The 15526-nt window shown below is 36.6% G+C and overlaps 1 long non-coding RNA gene across 1 annotated transcript; it reads left to right on the top strand.

Moving 5' to 3' along the window:
• Positions 1–5630: 5630 nt before the first annotated feature.
• Positions 5631–7785, top strand: LOC118235280. Its single transcript, XR_004766822.1, has 6 exons — positions 5631–5696; positions 5995–6039; positions 6656–6712; positions 6889–6948; positions 7150–7206; positions 7717–7785. It is a non-coding gene; the product is annotated as an uncharacterized LOC118235280 (long non-coding RNA).
• The last annotated feature ends 7741 nt before the right edge of the window (positions 7786–15526 follow it).

The raw sequence follows: 15526 nt of genomic DNA, 5'->3' as shown, positions 1-15526 counted from the left end.
CAATAGACAATTATTACGCAGAAAATATAAGTTTAAGAAAATGTTAGTTTTAGATATGAAAAGATCTGCCTGGAGGCAAAGCAGGATTTGATTGTCCAACCCTGCGCTTTCCAGTCAATGACATTGGCAGTGCACCACCATCAAGTAGCTGTCCTAAGGCATTCATTTTTTTGGTGAGATGTGTGCATGGGTTTAAAGAAGACAGGTCAGTAAGCACAGCTAAATGGTAAATGGTAAATGGACTGCATTTATATAGCGCTTTTATCCAAAGCACTTTACAATTGATGCCTCTCATTCGCCAGAGCAGTTAGAGGTTAGGGGTTAGGGGTTAGGGGTTAGGTGTCTTGCTCAAGGACACTTCGACATGCCCAGGGCGGGGTTTGAACCGGCAACCCTCCGACTGCCAGACAATCGGTCTTACCTCCTGAGCTATATCGCCCCCACAGCTGAGCTGCGATTGTATCCGTATGGCCTGGCGATATTGTAGGTGGTTAACTGAATGTGTAGATGTCATAATGCAGTCTATACATTCAGTGAACACCGGGTAAATGTGGTGCAAAAGCAATAGCTGAGAAGTAATCAATAATTATTAGTGAGAATTATTAGTGAGGTGGGATTTGACCCTGTGTCTTAAAGATCCATAGACCACGACATTACCACTGTGCTACAAACTGACTAGCTGTACAAAACTGGCATTTTTCTCGGGCAAAAAGATTTTTGCGTGTGTATGTGACATTTTGATTGGCTAGTGTAGGTGAAGGATTGGCTGGTGTAGGTAAAGCTACCAATGGGGATACATATTCTTTGTGGGCTATGAGCATTTCAGGCTGGAAAAAGAAGAAGTAACTCAAAATCCCCTTAGTTTGGAGCTTTATAGTGTGGACATGTGAAGTTATTTATGAATTCTGTCTGCTGAAATGGGGTCAGAATGTACAGAAATTAATGTTTTTAAGGGCTGGGAGTCTGTGGCTGTTGGCGGTTATTTCTGTTGGGAACCCTGAAAAGTGCCAAACTCTCGGTGCTGTATAGGTATGGGGCATGCCCTGCCAAGGTGTAACTTGGCTGGAGGGCATACCCGCCATCCCAATAGGTATAACTGAATATTTAAAGATTTTCTAGCTGTTTTGAGTACGCAAATAATCACAGCACTTTGTGGCTGCAGTGAAAATGTCAGTTTCTGATAAATAACTACAGTGTACCATAAATTGTGGATCTGTGTAAAAAAACTGTAAAATATGCCTATTGAGCAAATAGAGCCATGAGGTGATCTACATATCAGAATTCATTCTGCTGCTGTCATCAGCAATGAATGTGAGCCAGTCACCGATCAAGCTCGCCTGGCAGCTTTGAATTTAGCATGTTCTACCTCAACTGGGTCTTGGAGATTGCATTTTTCCCTTCGTTCCTCTTCTCCTCTTATCTAGAAAATTGACTCGTAAGTAGCATCTGAAGATGCAACGTATAAAAAGTTTTTCACACATACAAAGCATTGTCTATAAGTAATTAATTCAAACCTACTAAATCTAGGCATACCATTAAAAGTATGAAAATTGTGCCAAGTTACAAGAAACAATATTGGCTATCTTTGCTCACACAAATTAAACAAGCTGTATTCCAAAGCAGTGCTACCCAGTGTTTCCTAAATTATTTCAGGTAAGTTGGCCCTGTGTTTTTTCATCTTACCTTCTGAAGAGAATGTGGTCATTAAAACTTTGTGTGACATCAAAGTATAATCATAATTTGTTGTGGAAATAATCAGCAATTCAACTGTTACACCTAAAAGTGTTTTTAAATGGCTACACTATATGTCTGAAAAGTTTTTCTGGGTGTATGAGAAGCACATCACAAATAATAATAATAACATAGCATAATGGCAAGAACAGGCCATTCATTCCAGCAATGCTTGCCATTTTCCTGACTAAATTAATGCTCTGATTACCTACAGACTATATAGTATCTAACGCTATCAAGGCTGGTCTTGAACATTCCCAGGGTTTCTGCCGCTACTGTTTGACCTGCCTGGCAATTCCGGTACACAAGTTGCAACCTAGGGAGCTCAAATTCTATGAGCTTGCTGATTATTTTGTCAATGAAGGCTTGTTGGATGGCCATCAAATCAGTGAATACATACATTTCTGTTGCTTTTCTGATGGTGCAAGCAACTTGAAACAATTTAGAAAATATTAGGTAACATTGCTTTGGAATACAGCTTCTTTAATTTCAGTGTAGCAAGATAGCCTATATCGTTTGTAGTACAGTAAGTTGGTGTCATTTTGATATCAATACATTTAATGGCAGGCCTAGATTTAGCCAGTTTGAATAAATGAGTTATAGACAGTGCTTTGTACGTGTGAGTAACTTGGCATTTTTGTATACTGAAAACGTGTTTTTTAATGATATTTTATATTTATGCTAATTGTACTTGGTCTACACCACTGGAAATCAAAGAAACAAACATAATAACAGCTACTAAAACCAGACACGTGTTTAGAATGCATCACAAATTGTAGAATTTGTAGAATTTTTACATTAAAATATGGCTCAGTGTCAGTCACCTTTTCATGTCAGTTAGAATTTTGTTTATGAAAAGGAAGACATTCAGTCATAAACTATCCATAAAAATTAAGGTCATAAAAAACTGTCAAATATTGTGAAGTGTTAATTTAGGCCTTCAATTTTTAAACCATTACAATCCATGCATTTAATTTTAATGTGCACATGATTTGCATACAGTACATGCAATTCATGATTTTCCTGACAATATACTACACATACAAACAGAATCTACATCATACACAAACATATACAAAACAATGCACATCAAGTTAAAAAAGAGCAGTAAACTAGTGCCTTCTCACATTGTACTGATAAGTCTTACTACCTGTGCATAAACAATCTCCTTGACATGAGTGTTAGGTGCCCTGATACTATGGTATTGCTTCTCAGATGGTAATAATGTAAATAAATGATGGAGCAGATGGAGTAGATACTGCATCTAATTGCTACGATAGTTCACTACCAGTTACTATGGAAGCCAGGTTAACAATTCTGTTGTACCAGTTTAGACCTTTTGCAATTGAGTTACCAAAACACAAAAAGCCTCTGGTAAGAATGCTTCAATGATGCAGTGGCAGAAATAAACCAAGGTTTTTGTGGACATGCCAAAATTTCAAAGACATCAGAGAAAGTAAAGCCACAGTAGGTATTATCAGACCAAGTAAGAGAGTCTGAAATCTGCGTACTTAAAAATTTGAAGCATTTATCTATCTCAGCAACAGCTCCATTTATAGTTACCGATGATGATAATTAACTGTGATGTAATGATGGCATCTGTATGTGAAAATTGTATGTATTGGGGAAGTAAAGTAGAAAAAAAAATCAACGGCTGGTTATGCTCCATTATATTTGGGACAAAGACATTTTTGCACGATTTGGCTCTGTACTCCACAATTTTATATTGGTAATCAAACAATTCATATATGGTTAAAGAGAAGATTCTTAGGGTAATTCTATACATTTTGGTTTCACCATGTAAAAATGACTACACTTTTTATACATAGTCCCCCCATTTCAGGGCACCATATCGTTTGAGACAAATGGCTTCCTAGGTGTTTCTGATTAGTCAGGCATGTTTGATTACTTCCTTAATGCTGGTATAAGAGAGCTTTCAGTATCCCGTCTTGATTCTAGGCTTTTGATTGCCTGTGGAATTCTTAATTGCCATTTGTCACCATGAGGACCAGATCTATGCCAATGAAAGACAAGGAAGCCGTTATGAGCCTGAAAAATAAGAAAAAAAGAGACAGGCCAAATCAATGGCTCACCAAAATCAGAGCTATGAATCAGTAATGACAAAGGGCCTGGTGGAAGCAAGACCTCTACAAACCAAAGAATTCTCACAGAAAGGCCTCCAAATACATGTCCGACTGATCAGAATCAGGAGGCAGGCATGGATGAACAGAACTACAGAGGCTACAGTGCAAGAAGCAAACCACCAGTTTACCATAGTTAAAAACTAAAGAATGTGCACTTTACCCACATGTAAATTGATTACAAATCTAAAATCACAAAGTACAGAGCCAAATAAGATAAAATAAAATAAAAAAAATATATGTCTTTGTCCCAAACAATATGGAGCTCACTGTACATCTGTTTTTATTGTATTCCTATTTTATCTTATAGGAAGAATGTGTTGTAAGGTTGCAGGTGATTGATTTGAGAACCTGGGCCAATCCATCTTCATGAGAGGAAAATATACAGCCTTTTCTTTGTAAGCATAACACATCTACGTTCTGCCAATACATTCATAATGTCTTATTATTATTGAAAATGCCTGCCAATGGATAAGCTTACTGGTTGTTGAATAATTTAATCTTTGGTCAATGATAATGGAAAAAGATCAATGCTTTCAACATGTTTTTCCAGGGCTGAACCATTAGATTACCTGCAGTTTAATTACCTCTGAACATCTTTTTTAAAATTCACTTCTTGCATAAAATTTAAGATTACCACATAGATTTTTAAATATTCAATGTTGTTTTTGTAATGTAAAGGCTGATGATCCTAAAATATAGCACTTATAGCAGGTACTGTATATTTATACACAATTGGGAAAACAACCTTTATTCTGGATTGATGTTTCAGCAAAGTCAGTACATGGTATAGCTGTGTCTGCATGCTTTTAGATTTGATATCTGCTATTAAATATGCAGCAAACAGTTTGGTATTTGGAAATAATTATATGCTGGACATTGAAAATTGCACCACTGGTACTATAAGGCTATATTTAAAAGCTGAGTAGATTGTTTGTAATTTGTACCTGCAGCTTGACAGAATATTTTTTGAAATGTTAAAAAAAGAAAAACACAGAATATGCCATATCAGTGATGTCAGGAATAAAAAAGTATAACATATTTTTAATGCAGACGTTGCATTACGTTTTAATTCATTCTGTTATACACCAAAACATGTGATATTAATCTAAAGCTTTCTTTTGTTTATCTTAGCATGGCAATCCAAAAGTAGGACAACAAAATGGCTTTCCAGAACATGCTAGCAATGTATGAATATGCAAGCTGCCCATAAACAACTTAGAGGTCTGTACTATTTTTTTAGGGTGTAATTATATAGAGCTTAGCCTTTAATTAAGGTTCAGCTATATTCATGGTCACTGTATCTGATTGGCTAGTCTCACACTTGAATTGAGTATAAATACAACAGATGTAGCTCAACCAATTTGGACCCACTCTTTCCACTGAAAAAGGTAGGCTTTTTAAAATCTATCTTTATATAATTCTTGTGTGGTAAATTTTATTTATGTGGTAAAAGTTTTATTTAATGAAATAATACCTGGACATATCCTCAGTACTTCTATATGGAATACTGTATGCATGTTTATCCACGTAACCTTACCTTAACATATTATTTTTCAGAATGATTCATATTTAATATTTTTAACATACCGTCACACTACTTGTACTTATAGGCTAGTGATGTACTCAAGATAAATACAACTACTGAGTTGAACAGTGCAAGCATTATTGCATGTGGCATTCATTAATTTCCTATGTATGTTTAATTTTGTATTTGGTCCATTAGACACACCCACTAAAATGCATTTTCCTTCTCAGATAACAACAAAAATGCAGACTCTGTTTCTGATCACCTGCCTTCTTGAAATAACACTCCAAGCACCTGTAAGAATTATTTTGCACAAAGGGAAATTGTAAAGAAGGTTACAATCATTTGCTCAAAAAGCACATTTGCCTACTGAGGTTTAATTAAAAAAAAACAAAAAAAAAAACATTACAGCAATATTAACAAACAGTTTGAATATACAATATTTACAAATATGGAAATATAGAAATTGGGGGGCCATTGGGAATGGTTGATGCTTTCTTATTAATGGAATGGATTGTAAATACAGCAGAATCTAATGTATAGCAGTATAATATAAAATATATAATACAATAATTTTTTTTTCCTTTGGAGCAGACCACCCAACAGACCAGGGGCCATGAACCAGCCAGTATAGAGATCGTGAGTTTCATGTGTTTTATTCTTTTAAGCTTCTCCACTGATAAACTTTATCAACCACTTATACCTGTAATTTAATAAAAGATGTTTTTTTTGTCTGAGAATAGGTGAGGATGTATCAAAGACAGAAAAGTTAATAATGATGTGTTATTGGAGCACAAATAATTTTGTATATCTGAACTTGCTAAATAAATTTGCATTGACATGAACTCCCAGAGGTCACCATATTTATTGCACCTAAAAGCGCATTCCTGCCAACAGCTTACATATCTTGTGAATGCAAGGTTTCCGTTTCAGTTTATTTTTCACCTTTACCCAATTATCTTAACATTGTATGCAGAGCTAATTTTCAAGATTGGAGAATATGGGAGCCAAATTAACATTATTTTATTGAGCACTGCAGAAAGAATCTGTATTCAATTAATGCTCAATCATTAACGGTTGCTTATGTTCCAGCAAAGCCAGTCATTCTACGTGCATTCATATTAGTCATATTATTCATATTCATAATTTCAACTGTTTTAATTAAAATTACTACTATAACTACTGTTACATTGATCATTATTCACAGTATAACTAGGGTATGGGCATTTAATTTGATAAAATGAAACTTTTGCAGTTTCTTCCTCATGGATACCATGCCTCAGACATCAGAAGGCTACTGCCTACAGCAGCGGTGAGTACATTTCAGATTCTTTACACTTTACACGAAAGAACGAATGATGAAGAAAATATATAATGCAAACTAGCCAAATATTAATCATAGTATATTTGTCATCAAGTGTAAACCCATTTGCTCCCTGAAATATTTTGGCAATATTATGTAAAGCTTTCTTTTGTTTGTCTTCTTAGCATGGCAATCCAGTAGCAGGTGGACAAATTGGCTTTCCAGGATATGCCAGCATAGAATATGTAAGCTGCTCTTAAACAACTGTATCATAACAATGTATGTGTATATTTATGTTCACACATGTGCATGTACATGTTCTGGTGAGAGCTTTTTAGAATGGATGCCATTCCAACATTTTCAAATGTGCAAATTCATATTGAAACATAGTAATGTTTTCAGGCTAAATGCAGGCATTTCCTAAGTTCATGAATCTACCTTCCCAGCTGGTGCCTGTTGGAGACCCTGCCCAACATTCTGGGATTCCTGCTCATCTTCATCATGTGAGTGCTCACACAGAACCATGTCTCTTAAAAATCTTCAATGCATTGTTACTGCAAATACACTTTCTGTTTGTTGCACATGTTAATTAAATTTTGGTGGTTATAATCAATGGACCTGCATATATGTCAACTGAGCAATCACATTTTAAGTAAATTTTATAGATATACAAAATTCCTCATCACATCATACAACTATGAGTGGATGTCAGTAAAAGGAATGTGAGATTGCTGTAAAGCTCACACTGCCTTTTGCTGCCACAGCAAGCTCACATGGCTCAACTCTTATTCAGCAGGGCCCACCGCATTGGATGGGTATATAATTCCCTTATTTAAAATATGAATCTTTTCTTTTTGCCATCTTTTGTCTGATATCGGTGTTATTTAGGGTAAACACACAATCTGATGAACATAAATGCTTAGCATTTTTAGGATAGTTCACTCTACTTAAAATCTTCAAGTGGAACCCATTTGGTTCAAGTTGAATGCATCACTGGTATGGTTCTCTTTTAGATGTTTCCCCCCCAAGCATATGTCAAACAGAAGCACCTGCATCCCTCTCACAGAGTCAGCCAAGAGACTGTAAGCACCTTTACTTTCCACATTGCTTGCCAATTACTGGTCACTAATAGATGTTTGGTCAAGACTATCCAATCTTAAATACAAATGCCTACAATTCTCTCATATGCACCCGGTTTTCACACATATCCACATATCTCAAATACAGATCTAAAACCTAGATGATGAACTGAGTATGCAATATTGTGTCAGCTTGGAAAAACATAATCAGTGAAAAGCCACAGTTGCTGAGTACTTTTACAAAGTCTTTTATAATTATTCCTTGTTCCTCAGGGTAACCAATCTCCTTCACAGCACACGGCACCAAGGGAAGCCAGCATTGAAATAGTAAGCTTCGTAAATAATGTGTCATTTAAATACCGCAGAAGGTCTGAAACTTTGACTAAACATTGGCTATTTTACCCATTAAGCAATGTACTTCATCTGATGAAAACCCTGAGAAAAAATTTCAAACTATTTATAAATGTCAAGACAGAAAGACTGAAAAAAGAAAATCACTTAATAGCAGACTGTCGGCTGTCAGCAGAGTTGGCTTACGTTATCACTTTTCCAAAGAAGTGTTTTTGTTTACTTAAAAAGTGTTAATAAGGGTTTTTTTATTTATTCCAGAATCACATGAGCTCCTTCTTAGATGACATGCAGTTTTTTTTGCTTGGGAAACGGTGTTAAATATAATATAAGATATATATAAAGATAACATTTTGGAATAAAGATTGCATAATTAAACATCCCATGATTTTACCCACCACAGAGTATTATAAGCATTCTAAAAGACATCACAATGTTAACTTACAATTTGGGTAGCTATTTGTATTTGGTAATTAGATTCACTCAAAATAATGACTATGGAACTGCTCAAATTAAGTTGGTTGTGCTTATACAATTATTTTTGAAGTACAAACATTTAAGCACCTTATACAAAGACTAGTCTTGCTGGAACTGCATAAACATCTCATGTAAATATCTGTCTTCATTTGTTTTAGTAGAGCCAACAGATTTTTAAATTTTTTTATCAGTGTACTGTGGATAATAAGTACAGTGAATATACAGTTGGAATGATAAACATTACTTGTGAAACACAAAAATGCAATAACCATCAGCATGCAAATTTAACCTAAAGCCCTCCACCGGGACATTTACAACTTAGGTAACAATTAATTGGCTCAGTCATTAGAAATATGTTAATTATTAGTTTGGTGGTAGGGCTGAAAAGTGGTGGGGGGAGGGCATGAAAATTCATAGTGTCATTGCCGCTCATAATTAATACCCATGATTTAATGTTCTGCTGTAATTATTACCTGATTGTAGATGATGCCCCATGGTTTTCAAGGTCAGCAGTTTGAACATCAATTACTCTCGGTGAGTGTTACATACCTCAAAGCTGGTGAGAAAAGTTACCTTACTCTTTAAGTAGGCAGTATACTTCGTAAGAAGTAGAACTTTTTGAGCAAAATGAAGCAATGAGAACAACTGAAGAACAAAAAGACGCGGTGTTGTGTGTTCGTATGGTGCAGTGTGCGACAGCCTCCAGGGAGTTCTTGTTCTCCGACCTCCCCCTCTCAGCTATTGGTCCAAATATCACATGGTTGGTTACGTCACGGTTGAGCGTTCAGAGGGCAGACTTCACATGCTAATGTACGGAGAGTCAACGCCAATCTCTCTTCTGCAGAGATGGGAATTCTGTGAGTTCCCGCATGTTTGATGAATGGTGCTACTCATTTCAGCAAGTCATCAAAACGCCTAGCACACATTCGGAAATAAGAGAAAGTGGACCCCCTCGTCTTAACTCCGTATTTACCGAATGTACAGACAAAACTCTCCATTTTCCCTCCTACTCTGATTTAAAGGTCGAACATACCATCTTTTTTTATTCTTCTGCATAGCTAGATAAACTAATGCCACTTTAAACACTTAACTTTTTGTTTTGTCTTGTGATCTCGCGTAGCCCTTCTCTTTATACCTCCATGATGTAGCCGCGAGACGGAGGTCTGGGCGAGATTCCAGCCCCGGTTAATAGCTGCCTCATAATTATTTGTAATTATTCACGCCCCAGCGGCGTGGAGTGACTTTAAATGGTGCGGTCTCACTGAGTATACCGACAACAGTGTTCGTGGACATGTTCGCTGGTGGTTCTCAATCCTGAAGTCCTTTCTTCTTACTGAGTATACTGCCAGCTTTACTTAGCTTCTTACAAATGAATTAACTATTTATATTCATATTCTCCCTCACATTCCTGGACTGGATCATAACTACTAACTCATGCACCTTTGTTTCCTACTGTGTGAAACTGAACATACCAGTAAGTGCCTTCTACATATGTACTTATAGAGGTCTGCACATTCAGACAGAGAAACAGCCCATCAAGGGAGGGAAAAAAGAAGAAGTTGAGTAAAACTTGAGAATAGTGAACGGGCAGCTGGTGAAGCCATAGCCACATCATGATAATATATATATCTTATTAAATGGCAAATGGACTGCATTTATATAGCGCTTTTATCCAAAGCGCTTTACAATTGATGCCTCTCATTCGCCAGAGCAGTTAGGGGTTAGGTGTCTTGCTGAAGGACACTTCGACATGCCCAGGGCGGGGTTTGAACCGGCAACTCTCCGACTGCCAGACAATCGGTCTTACCTCCTGAGCTATGTCGCCCCTTATTAAGACATGTAAATTAACAGGAGTTTTGAAATTGTATAATGCTATTTCAATGCACTGTGCATAAACCGTTTTTCCCTTGCTTTAGAACTCCTACCATGACTTTGCCAGAGCATTGCCTCAGAATCAGGGGCACGTCAGCATTGAAATGGTAAGAAGTACAAGTCTAAGAAGCACCAAAGCGGCACAATAGTCTTAATTATGTAAACATACATATATATTTACAATTCTTATGTTTACCCTTTACATTTTGCTATTTAGCAATTCTTATCCAGTGCGAATTATACAGACTGCATTTTTTGCATATACTCCAGTTATACAGCTGGATATTGTACTGAAGCAATTCAGGTTAAATACCCTGCTCAAGGCAGTGCCCTAGCTGGGAAGTGACCCCATAACCTTGGAGTTGTAAGCTGAGTTCCCAGGGTGAATTTCTGCAATCAGCCTTTAAATATACATAGTCTACATACCCTATCTAAACAAAACTGCAACTTAAATCAGAATAACATGTTTTGTACACAGAGAGAGAACAAATTTGACATTTTACATTTATGTTTAGACAATGGGAAGGATGCTTTTTCTTGTACCGCTGGTAGTTAAAAGATTGTCGGCTGACAGTTGGTGAATTGACATGACTCTCTTCCAATAAATAAATAAATAAATAAACAAATAAACACTTGGATTTTCTCAGTGTATTGACACAGGATCTCTCTTGTGTGTTTCCATAATGTAATGAAATTACTATTTCATTAAAAAACTAACATTTCTTCCACCGCTGACAGGCAGCTTAGGAGTTCCCCTCCTGTGCAGTCTGAATTTAATGACACCACATATGACATTCTTAGTAATCAGTAATATTGATTTAAACATAGCTCATAACCCTTGTCTTAGATTTCACCAAGGAAAGATCTTTCAACTTCCACTAGAAATTGGAATGAGAATTTGAAATTGACCTGAACTACTTATCACAAAGCTATTCAACACAGTCTTTCAATAGCTGCTACCAGTTGTTTTGGCGAGTGCCTTTGCAATCATGATAGCAGCTGGGTTTTGATCTGAAGTGCTTGGCAGCACTTTAGTGAATAACAAAACAATAGAATAAAGCATATGTGCTGTGAGTCTACAGGCCTTCTTTTATAGGAATACAGGAATATGTTTATTTAGTGTATTCTGTGTTTATTTTGTGTAGCACTTCAGCACTTCAGGTGAAGATTTTTCAATTCAGTCTACAGCATTAAGGACAATTAAAAGTGATAAGAAACAGCACTTTGGTTTTCTGTTTTCAGGGCCATGAAAGATATTGCATTGAATGTCTAATGAAGAAATTCCCATTCACACTAAGAAGAAACCTTGCTTGGATATAATCAGCAAATAAGAGCAATATCTATAAATTGCATGTGCAAAATACCCTTATCAAAAAGCTACAGATTTTTTAAATGGGAAATATATGCTATATTTACACTGCATGTTTGCAATGCAATGAACATATTAAACAAATTGAGGATGTTTTTTTCAGAAAATATTCTGACTTTGTCCCTAACTTATCTGTAACCTAGCTCTTTCCAAATGCACGGAACACCTTGAGATCTCCTCAGCATCTGGAATCTGTAAGGCTTCATCATCATTCTCACTGCAATGTTTTGTTTCCATCCAACAATCTGTCAGTTTGTATTGCATAGTAACAAAACCATGACAGCATGAAGACCAAGCGCAAAGCCTGTTCTGTAAAAACAGATTGTGAACATCTTATCACCTTCATTTGATTATGTTACAAGAAAGTAAACACCCTGTGACCGCAATGGAGGTGATTTAATACAATAATTTACACAAAGCCAAATTGCATTCTTCAGCATTAACAAGCCTCCTAGAAGCTACATATCTAAACTCAGGTGGAAGTGTAATTGTACAATTCACAAGCATATACAGTGTATCATGGGCATCACCATAATTTGTACATTTTCATGACCATTGTGTTAAAAGTACTCACCTGGTTTTCTCTCCTCCATACGTAAACAGCTTTAATTAAGACTGTCTAAACTAGCAGGCTGTTGGTGTGAATATTAAATGTATTTTGTCTTTTGTTGCCTCTTCAGATGTCTCCCTCTCAAGGTTATATAAAGCATGATATTCCCCAGCCCCCTGGTGCTCCCAGTGTTGAAGTGGTAAGTAGTATTATCAAAAGCAGGAGTAGCCCAGAGGTTGGAACCCCAGTGCTCTTACAGTGTGAATAACCGTTATTATGCCATTCCCAGAGTCTGAAATATAGACCATGCATTACTGGGGAGCTGGTCAAATAAATGTGATAGGTGACCCGTTTCCTGTTGAGCCATTTAAAGTTTTTTAATGTGAAGTAGTGAAAAAGCCAAGTAGCTGCTTTTGTGCATCTCTTTTATGTGCACCTTACAAACCCTACATTTAATGATGGAACTAACAACAGACTGACAAAAACCCTGCTAACTACAGTAACTGGCAAATTTCTTCATTTTCTGGGTACTAACAGTTATAATTGGAAGTTCAGACAGTAGCCATTGGCATGTCCACAGCAGCCTCCTGAAGAGTGTTTCTGATCTGTCGGACAGATGTTTGTGAGTTTACAGAGCTCACTGTAATATATATATATATATATATATATGTTTGTGTGTGTGTGTGTATAGCATAATTTTGTGTTTACCCCCACATATGTCAAATATGGGTACATAACAATGGATTGAATTGTGCCTTTTATATTGAAATATACTACTAAACTACAATATTTTTTCAATATTTTCTTGTTTTCCCCATTGTCCAGATGTATCCAATTCAAATGGGCCCTCAGAAAGCAGTAAGTCAGTCAGCGATAAGTCAAATATGCGATAAAACGGCACATATTAGGTCCTTTGTAATGGCTACATTGATGAAAAGATCCACAGTCAGTGTTCTCTTTACATATATGGGATCATTAGCTAGAGTTATAATAAATAAAGGAAATATGAGATGTGGTGTCTAATCTAAAGTCATACCATTATTCCATTTCTTCAGGATGCTCCTGCTGTTAAGTCCATCCAAGGCTGTCATCAGAGCCCTTCTGCGGCATGAACTGTAAATGGTTACCTCTCAGGATCTGAAATGTGCTGTTCACCAATAATTTGTGATTTTGACAATACTCAGTAGTGTAATAATGAGGCCTCACATTATGTCTTCATTTTTCATTCTTTTTGGTAAAATTGCATTTTTTTAGCCTGAGTGTTGCTTTATACTCAGTAAAATAGTTGTTTGTGCAGACCTAAACCTGTAAAATATGTAATTAGCAAAAATTAAAATCTGCTTCAGTAATCAAATTCTCTATTTGTTCACATTTTGTTCACGCAAAATGCCTAACTTGAAGACAAGCAAGTAGCTCAGAAAGTCACAACACCAATTGCATTGCACAGTGCAAGTAGCTGAGTAAGTAGCAACGCCAATCACACTGAACAATGTCAGTGGCTGCGTAAGTAGCAAAACCAATCGTGTACAGCTAGGTTACATTTACAAAAGTATGTGGACACCCCTTCTAATTAGTAGTTTCAGCTATTTCAGCCACAATTGCTAACAGGTGCATAAAATCAAGCATACAGCCATGCAATTTCCATTGGCAAACATTGGCAGTAGAATGGGTCATGTTGAAGAGCTCAGTGACTTTCAACGTCGCACCATAATGGGATGCTACCTTTCCAATGAGTTCATCAAATTTCCGCCCTGCTAGAACTGCCCCAGTCAACTTTAAGTGCTGTTATTGTGAAGTGGAAACGTATAGAAGCAACAACAGCGGAAGGCCACACAAGTGCACAGACCGGGACTGCCAAGTACTGAAGCTTCATATAACTGTATAAGTTATATAAAAATGACAGCAATGAGAATAATAAGGCTGAATATTGTAATATGCGTTGTCGGACAAGTAAGGATTAATTAAGAATATATTTATTTTCTGAATCCAGCGGTTCCAACAGTCAATGTCCTTGTTAAAATGTACAGCACTCTGAATACTGAACCAAGTGATATTGCATGCTGGAACCCCTCACTTAACCTACATGTAAAATATATTTTATGTGATTTAATTTAATAATTATTTATTTAAATTGAGAATTATCAATTAAATCTCCAAATTCATTGATAGGTCAGTCTACAGTGCACTGGTGGAATCAATCAACAAGTCAAAACAAGCTCCATACCAGGTTTTAAGATTAAATAATTGAATTCAATAAGTAGCAGTCAATTATAATGAATTGAAAACATACATTCTTTATTGAATGCAGGCACACTGCTTCCAAATTACACAACAGAAGATATACAGCAAAACATTAAACAACTAATCTATAAATACCAGAAAATAGAGAGAGAGAGACGGATAAGAGAGAGAGAGAGAGAGAGAAACGGATCGGCCAGACCTTGCCAAAGTATCATCCACTTCCAGTATAAGCGCCACAAGGAAACCAGCTGAAAGCACACAACCAAGGAACCACCACCAAAATAAAAAGAGGAAAACTCTTTTTCTTCCAGGCTCTGAAACCAAATGCAACACAACACGTTTTTCCTGTGGCAATCTTAAATACCTTACCCAGCATGGCTTGAGGATGTTTTGCCCTGATTGGGTGATGCTGAGTTAAGGTGTAGGATAGAAGGGAAGGGGGGGACAGACTAATTTATGACAAGGACTGGCCTACCTAAAGATTAAGCATGTAGGGTCTCTGACCCCCGATATGGTGTCCTGTGTCATCTGGTTTGTCTCTTCAGAGGGGGTGAGACCCATAGATTGTTTGCCTAGATTAGAGTATCAGTGGATTTTATATTGCCCCAATCACATTTGCTTTGATGCTTGTGACGAGGAGGCCAGGCCACATTCTTATTCACTGATTCCCTCTCTAAGGCCAAAATCTAAACACTACATATCCTACAGCGTGCTATGGTTAAAAAAACTACAGGAAGCCAAGAGGCTATTTGAAGGGCAAATTGCGAAGATGCAAAAAGTAATCCTAAAAGTTTCTTTCAATACTGTAGTAGGAAAAGGAAAGTCAAAGAGGATATCAGGTACAGCAGGAATGCAGGAGGAGCATTGTTTTCAAAGAATAAATATAT

The sequence above is a fragment of the Anguilla anguilla genome, chromosome 9, assembly GCF_013347855.1.
Source record: "Anguilla anguilla isolate fAngAng1 chromosome 9, fAngAng1.pri, whole genome shotgun sequence".
Lineage (NCBI taxonomy): Eukaryota > Metazoa > Chordata > Actinopteri > Anguilliformes > Anguillidae > Anguilla > Anguilla anguilla.
This window is presented reverse-complemented; position numbering and strand designations above follow the sequence as displayed.